Raw genomic sequence first — 8,387 nt, 5'->3', positions numbered from 1 at the left:
TGAGCCCTCTTGTCTTGATTACTGTGGTGAACTCTTCAAGCATACAGGAAGTATAAATAAGCATACTGACAAACGTGGTTGTAGACATATACAGTATATGCATATATCATATTAGATCGGTCATATTAGATGCATGTGGATTTGTACATTTGAGAGACTTTTGTACACAATGCCTTGCTGTACAGTGCTCATCAACAATGCTCGACAAACAGTTCATCAATAATGGTGTTCCCTGAAAATTGAACTCCCATGACTGTAACATTGTTAGTAGTGCTTTGCCTGTTGGGCAATGATACCAGTTCAACTCAGTTCAACCATGTTTATCTGTGCTTGCCCGTTTTGTCAGTTTCATACAGTTGAACATTTTACAAAGACCAAAAGTACACATCTCTGTTTGAGGAAGAGACGCTTTTCAGAAAGGACAAATCTTCAGAAAGTAGAATGCTCTTTCTTGGGAGCATCTCACGGTTTGGTCTGCTACACCAGCCTCACCAGACTGTGCCGTGCTCTGCACCGTGCTTGAACTTTGTAATAGATGGAAACTTTCAGTGTTTTAACTGAGTGTGTATATCATTTCATTTTTACTGGCCATGTTTGTGTGTGTGTGTGTGTGTGTGTGTGTGTGTGTGTGTGTGTCTTTTGTCGTTTTTGACCCAGTTCTATTCAAAGCCGAGCGTGTGTGAGACTCCTCTTTCCTGAAGAGTTGGTGGTGGCGTCGATATGAGGCTAAGCCCTGGCACCGCTGTGAGCTGCCCGTCTTCATTTCCTCTGTGTCCTCAAGCCCCCTCCTCCCTCCACTTCATCAACTTTTAATGAGTGACCTATTTACATAACACTCTTCCGGTTGGCACATGTTCCCTCGCTCTCTCTCTCTTTTCTCTCTCTCTCCCTCCCTCCCTCCTTCCCTCACTCTCTGTCTTTCTCTCTGGATGGACAGCTCATTCCTCACAACCTCAATCCCCACCTCCACCCCCTTTCCCATGCCTTCTCTCTCTCTCTCTCTCTCTCTCTCTCTCTCTCTCTCTCTCTCTCTCTCTCTCTCTCTCTCTCTCTCTCTCACCCCTTGCTCCCACCCTCCTCACCCTAAACTAGACCTAGCTGGAAGGACACAAAGTAAACTCTGTGACACGCACCCAGTGAGCGGGAGGGAGGGAACGAGGAAGAGGTGCTGACAATCGCTGTCGGCAGCGTTTTCTGTGGCCCCTGTGTGTGTGTGTGTGAATGCAACCAAGCAGGCCTCTCCTCTCCTCTCGTGCTTTCCAGCCAGTTGGGTAAATACTGGCTCCCTCTCCTCCTCCTCCTCCTCCTCTCTCTGGGCTCCAGTGCTCTTGACAGGCGGCTCGTCACTCAGGCCGTCAGCTCGAACTGGAGGTGCCGCAGGTAGCGCCAGGAATGCAGAGGGGGGCTGAGTTCCAACCTGCTCTCGCCGACAGTGCTCTCCACTCTCTTTTTTCTTCTCCCCTCTCCCTCTGTCTCTCTCCTTCCCTTTCTCTTTGCAACTCTCAATTTTCACCCTCAAGGGCTTGGTGATGACACCAAAGGTGTTTCCCCCTTGCTTACTTGGGCTCTGTGTGTGTGTGTGTGGGGGGGGGGGGGTGCTTGGTGCTTTGGTGCCCAAGAGGTTGGTATGGCAGCATACCACACAGTCAGCTAGCATGACTGACAGTGGGAACATAGTACCCGCCCACCCTCCCAAAACACAGACACATACACACATATACAGTATATACGGCATCATACATGCACACACTCACCATGAGGAAGGAGACCTCTGAGGCTTTCTAAATCCGGCTGTCAGCCCTGTCCGAGACTTTAAGGCTCTTAGGAGGAGGCCTGACTTCAAAAAGCCTTCAGCGGCCGAGGCAGGCGTTAAGGGCCCAATGTTTTTTTTCTAGGGTTTTTTTTCCAGTTAAACTATGACACGCAGAGGAAGTGTTCATTTGAAACTTGTCGAAATGGAACGTTACACTGAGCTGTCAGCGCGTCGATATTAGACACACTTCCAGAAACATGTCTTAAATCCAGAGATGCCTGCAAGGCAAGCGGTTTGCGGTCTCAACCCAAGTGGCGTACATTGAACTGCAGAGGAAATGCAGGGAATTGACAGCGGCGGTGATGGTGAGAGGTTTGACATTCAAAAGGACGCTGGCACCTTGGTGCCCTCAAAGACTGTGAAAGGGCCTTAATGACCATAGGACACCCAGTTGGTTTGGGTAGCCAGGAGGAGGAAGGGGGATTGTGTGCCACGAAGGTTTGGCCCACTCTTGCTTGTTTGGCGGGGGAGACTGGGGTCTTTTATACGCTGTTCAAATGAAACCGCAAACACCAGAATTGGAGGGCCCAATAGAGTTTTTTCCCCCCTCATTTTCTGCACCACCAGAGAGAAGTCCAAGTCTGTGTCAAGGTCCTTCACTCACACAGATGGAGAGAGAGAGGGAGAAAAAAAGTTATACAGAGAAAGAAAATGTCCCTCATCCTTAACAACTCACACCTTTATACACCTGTATACCTCTATACATCTTTTCTTTTAAAATCTTCTGATTTGAAATGGGGTACACATATAATTGAGATCATTTATCATTCTCTTATACACTCACACAGATGCATTATGGGTGTGCGTGCGTGTGTGTGTGTGTGATGAGATGACCTTTGTGACCGTTGGGCCGTCCACCCTAATGTTTACAGTGCGCTCAATCTGACAGATGTCACAAAGCATGCAATGCAGGCCAGCCATATGCTGAGCCGCCCCCAGCTCTGGCGCTGAGCAGTTGTGTTTGACGTGTCTCCAGCTTTATCGCTTTATGACGCACTCCCAACAGACCACACCTTGGGTCAGGGTCGGGCCGCCGTTTCCAAAGCCCTGCTGCCGGTTTCATCATCTGTGTGGCTGTTTCACAAAGACGTGGCACATAGCAACACACTTCCTCACAGGATCCAACGTAAAAGATGTATTGAATAATAACGTAGCTTATTTGGCTTGTTTACTTTGTCTTGTGCAAAAATTCCACAGAAATCTGTTGAAACTGTATTTAAGAGATAATATCCAAACATCCACAACCAACATTGGAGACAATAATTGCATCACCACTACATACTACACAAGCTGTTTCTAGCGTATTTCTTTAAACACACATTTAATTATTAATTGTTATTAATAACACACATTATTGCCACAAGCTGGACATGTAAACAGTAAAATCTGTTTTTGGACGTGGATGTGGTTCGGTGTACAGTGTCCTATTGACATTTCACTGCTATGGAGGGTCAGAGGTGGCACTAGGTATGTAGTGAAGCAGTATGGTTCCTTTTAAAATGTTGCTTTGTCAAATAGCCAAACCGCCACAGATCTTCAATACAATCGCATATTTGTGTGTTATCTGAAATCACCTTGAATAACTTCCTGTAAGACCAGCACTTAATACCTGTTCCCTGCCAAGGCCTCTATCTCCAGCAGCCAACCACTCACAAATCAGCCCAGAGTGCCACTTTCATGGTTACCAGTTGAAAGGTTTCTCGGGTCCTTTACACAATTCACAGCTGCGCTAAAGAATGCTTTTGCACGTCCATCAGAGGACACACACTGACTTTGAACACTCTGGGTTGTCCTCCCCAAGGACCACTCCAGGTCAGTTTCACATATGACTCAGGCTTCTAAAGCCGTGACCCTTTTGACCTACATCTTGGTGTCCAAAGATTTCTTTCGCAATACGGGAACACCAGCATCATCCTTAAGCCTAACAGATGTACTGTTTTTTGTTTTTTTTTGTTTTTTTTTGTCCTTCTCTTCTCGGAAACTACTGTTTAACACGGGTGTGTGTTTTCTCCCACTGTGCTGATGAATGTCACTCTAGTGTACATAAGTGTGGAAGAAAAACATGTCATGCCAAAAGCGGAGCGTCGGGAGAGAAAGGCGAGGCGTTTGAAGAAGAGCGTCTAGACGACGTGTCTTCAGAGGAGACGTACTCTGTAGACCTGAGGGTAAAAGGAGTTGAGTGCCCTCCTCCCCCGAAGACCTGAGAAAGCCCCCCATAGGTGTCAACTTGATTTGCTCTTCCTCACTCGCTCCCTTTCTTTTTTCCCCCCAACTGCCTCTCTCTCATTCTCCCTCTTTCTCTCTCTCCCTCAGGGTTATATCACTGGCATTTTCATATGCTCCCTATCTTGTGTTCTCTCTCCTTCTCTTGTTCTCTCTCTCTCTCTCTTGAACGCGCCTTGCTCTCCCTCGTTCTTTTTTTGTCTTTCGCTTCGGTCGCACTCTGAGTCACTCATTCAGACTGCTCTCGCTCACTGGCTCTAAATCTCTCCCACTGCCGTTCTCTTCCTGGGGAGCCCTCGCTTGACAAGGTTAATCTGTCCTGATGATGAGCAGTTGTGCTTGGCTCCACTTTTTTTTTTCCTCCATAGATTCCTTCCGATAACCGTAACATGAACCCCACATATGCGATAGGAGTTGGGGGGGGGGGGGGGGGGGTTTGAAAAACAGAGCCTAGTGTTGTACGTTTAGTCGTGCCCCTTTAGCACACACACACACACAGACCATAAACTTTCTCAGGCATTCCCATAGGAAAGACTCCTGTTTGACATCCGTAACTACGAGCACACTATACCCTGAAGTTATCGGGGAATGTGTCTGGAAGCGTGTTTGTGTGTGTGTGCATGTGTGTGTGTGTGTGTCTGTGTGTGTGTGTGTGTGTGTGTGTGTGTGTGTGTGTGTGTACTTGCACATGTGCTGAAAGCAGAATCCTAACAAAAGATGAATGTGTGCTTACAATGACTAACTCCACTAAAAGCAATGAGCCTTTTGCATAGTTTCTATCCCTCTCTCTCTTTCCTTTATGTTCATGAAATACAGTTGGTGTTTAAAAAAAGGCTCTTGAATACTGTATTTTTTAAATTGAAGGTGGTGACTGTATTGAATGCCTGGCTGGCACCAATGGAAAGTGAATGGAATCAATGCCTGCTGGGCAGAGGTGGAAGACTAAGGAGCTGAACAAAGAGGTAGAGGCACGTCTGACTCTAAGCCAGGGGGTGGTTATGGTGGTGGTGGTGGTGGTGGGGGGGGGGGCGCGAGCATGCTGGCTGGCTCCATGCCAGCAGGAACAGGTTCTAGGTGAAGTGAATCAGGCCAGCTGTTGCCAGGGCTGTTGCCATGGCAATCACCTCACAATATTTGTATTAGGATGTGTGGGTGAGACATCTGATACAGACAGTTCTTGCAGGCTCCCTCGCGCTCGCTCGCTCACAGGCCTCCCACACACACACACACTCACGCACTCACACACTCACACACGCACACACTATCACACATTTGCTTACGCACAGCTGCTCTCCAAGAAAAGCCCCCATTTCTTTTTGTGCGTAGTTTGTGTGAATGAGTACACCTCCGGAACGACACCTGGGCCGGCTCTTGGTCGAACTGGGTCACTGCGGGGACAGGATACCCACCCAAACCGCCAGTCCAGTTTGCTTTTCTGATGTCAGACTGTACCACCTCATTCTACGGTGTCCTTTGTGTAGTCTTGACATCAGTGTAGCATTGTGATGTTGAGGGTGTCTGCAGAGGAGCTGAGATATCAGCACCAACGTCTGTAAATATTTCTTTTTTGATAGAGATGGGTGCACCTGGCTAAGTCTGGATAAAGTGCCACACCGACTGCATGTTTCTTTAGACTGCTGGGAACAGGGGTGTAGTGGTAAAATAGAGGTGGGTAAACTATAAATTCTGTGACAACACTGGTAAGGTGGACCACGGCATACCAGTGTAAATGTATTAGATCGGCCGATATTAGGCCGTAAATGTATTAGATCGGCCGATATTGGCTATTTGCCGATCTGTCGGTATCGGCATTCATAACGGCCAAAAAAAAAAAATTATAAGCAAAAGACAGCCAACCCTTCATCTACATTTCCAGTATTGTCTTTCCAGCCTAACGTTACGTCCAGCATTAAAATAATGTTAGCATTGGTTGAGTTGGGGAAGCTAACTTGATTGTTGGTGTATTTGTGAAACTTAAACATGATTATACTAAACTTAACAACAGCACTATAATTTTCTCTTTCGACTGTCATTCCATACATTTTCTGACATGTAGCTAAGGTAGTTAGCCACGATGATAGCGTTAGCTAATAGCTAATGTTCGTTTAGGGTCAGGAGTTTTAGCCCTCGATAAAATGTCCTCCTTTATGGCCCTCCTTTTTACTCCTCAGCAAACAATGCTTGTAAGTAGCGATGATATAAGTGCTCCATAGCAAACAAGGCTTATAAGTGATCGATAATAAAAAAACAACACATTCTCTGCGGTCGCACATTAGGGGCTTACAGTATTTAATTATATGTATTTTAAATACGTATTTAATAACTTTAGCGTATTTTGTAATTTGTGTTTTGCAGGATTGGAACAGATCTAATGTAGTTTGTAACAAAATACTTTAAGAGATTGTATTTAGAGTATTTTAAATAATCTGTAAAAAAATCTGTAATTCTTTCTCTAATAAGCCAAAATTTCATCACTCAGTAAAATTATACTACCTATAACCATGACAATAAGCTATGCTTATAATAGTCTGGGAGCCAAAGGCCAGAATCTGGGTGAACCTGGTTTTGTCGGTGAAAGTTTTTTTTATTTTCTTTGCTGTTTCTTGTTGTCTAGGGGTTACTCCATAAGAATAGGGTGGGTGCCTGATGATATCCCTTGGGCAATTCCCTATATTCAGCTCTAAAGTAGCAATTTGTCCATAAAAATGCTAATTTCATTATCCTTTTGGAAGGACAGCATAAAATGTAAACCCATTTTCATTTAGTATGCCACATTGTGACCAACTTAAGTGTTAGATCCAACTTTTCTCTTTTACGATCCCCTCTGGACATGTCTGAAGTTGGAAACATTGAAAAGAAAAGTCAACTGAGGGAGCCAAAATGGTCAACATGGGTTGTACACCTAATTTTTTTTGTTTGTGCCGCCAATATTATGTCACCCTCCAGACAACTTAAAAACATTATATCTGTATTTTCTGTTTCATCATCCCCTTAGAGCATTGGAAATTGAGCATTGAATTGTTAGGTGTGTGAAGTGCTACAAGACTGAAATTTGAAAACGATACACATAAGTTACTGAGGGAGAACATTAGGACATGGACCCCATATGATGACCTTTGACCCCATGACCTTGAGTACCTAATAGCTGATGTTCATTCTCACTACAGGACAGTATTAAAACCACTTAATGGATTTGACATAAGGATTTATGCCAGGGATAACATCCGCCGAGGTATGCAGAAATAATACCTCGGACGCAAAGACCTGCCTGATTCGAAAAGAGTTTTCTCCACCAATTTAATCAATTCTGTATATCGGGACACCTTACAGGATGTTATTCTGTTTGTCCTCCATGTTGCCAGTCATGTATGTAGGCAATAGGCATGCATTTATAGCACAAAAAGGGATATGCAGTTCAGTTTAAAAAAAGGCCAACCTGTTATCAATGTTTACGAAAATGATGGTGGGTACAGTATGTACGGTATGTTACAGTTGATTCCACTGTTGCGAAGTCTGCTTCTTGTCAGTTCAATCATCGTTTACATTGATATGGGATGCTGATTTTTTTTTTTTACCACATCTACTTCATAGAATACTTCCAATGTACAGTATTAATAGCCCTCTGCCAGCCAATCAGAAAATAATATTTCTTGTCTCTTGGAGATACATTTTCAATAATATGCCTTGTAGTTTCTTTGTTGGTATACCATCATTATTGTGTGGGTATTTTTGTATATTAAAATAACTAATTACTTGTATTTGAATTAAATACATTTTTCACAATCAGTACATTGTTACATTTTATGAGCCAGTAGTTGTAGTTTGTAACAAAATAGTTTATGACGTATTTGTGCCCACCTCCTATTAGGAGCCCTCCATTTCAGAGTCTGGTTGGTGGTCACCCTATTTCAATGTATTTCTGCACAGAACCACTTCCGACAAGCAGAAAATAGGCATCGCTTCTATTCTCAAACAGTGTGGCTTCTCTAACCTGTTAACATGGGCAGTGAATGACCCCCCCCCCCCCCTGTTCTCTAACCTGTTTATTTAGCATGCATTAAGTGTGTTGGAGTCCAGTCTGAATGCTATAGCCTACCTACACCTTTAAGTTAATTGATTTAATACTGTACACGTCTATGTGCCAGTAGCATTTCAAGAAGGGCAAGGGGGATGGGGCACTTTTCCCCTCAATCATAGCCTCACTGTCAGAGTAAATTTGCCCAGTTATTTCTTAGGACATTGTTATATCAGGGATGTGGAGCCATGTAGCATCATCCACAATTAGTTGCGATGACTTTGTACCTAAGAATGTATTTTGTTGGTGAGCTAATTATGATCAATTAAACTTTAT

Source organism: Alosa pseudoharengus, unplaced genomic scaffold (genome assembly GCF_046254945.1).
Source record: "Alosa pseudoharengus isolate Yale_2024_CS ecotype anadromous, Long Island Sound unplaced genomic scaffold, YU_APseudo_1.1 YU_APseudo_1.1_scf_24, whole genome shotgun sequence".
NCBI lineage: Eukaryota > Metazoa > Chordata > Actinopteri > Clupeiformes > Clupeidae > Alosa > Alosa pseudoharengus.
This window is presented reverse-complemented; position numbering follows the sequence as displayed.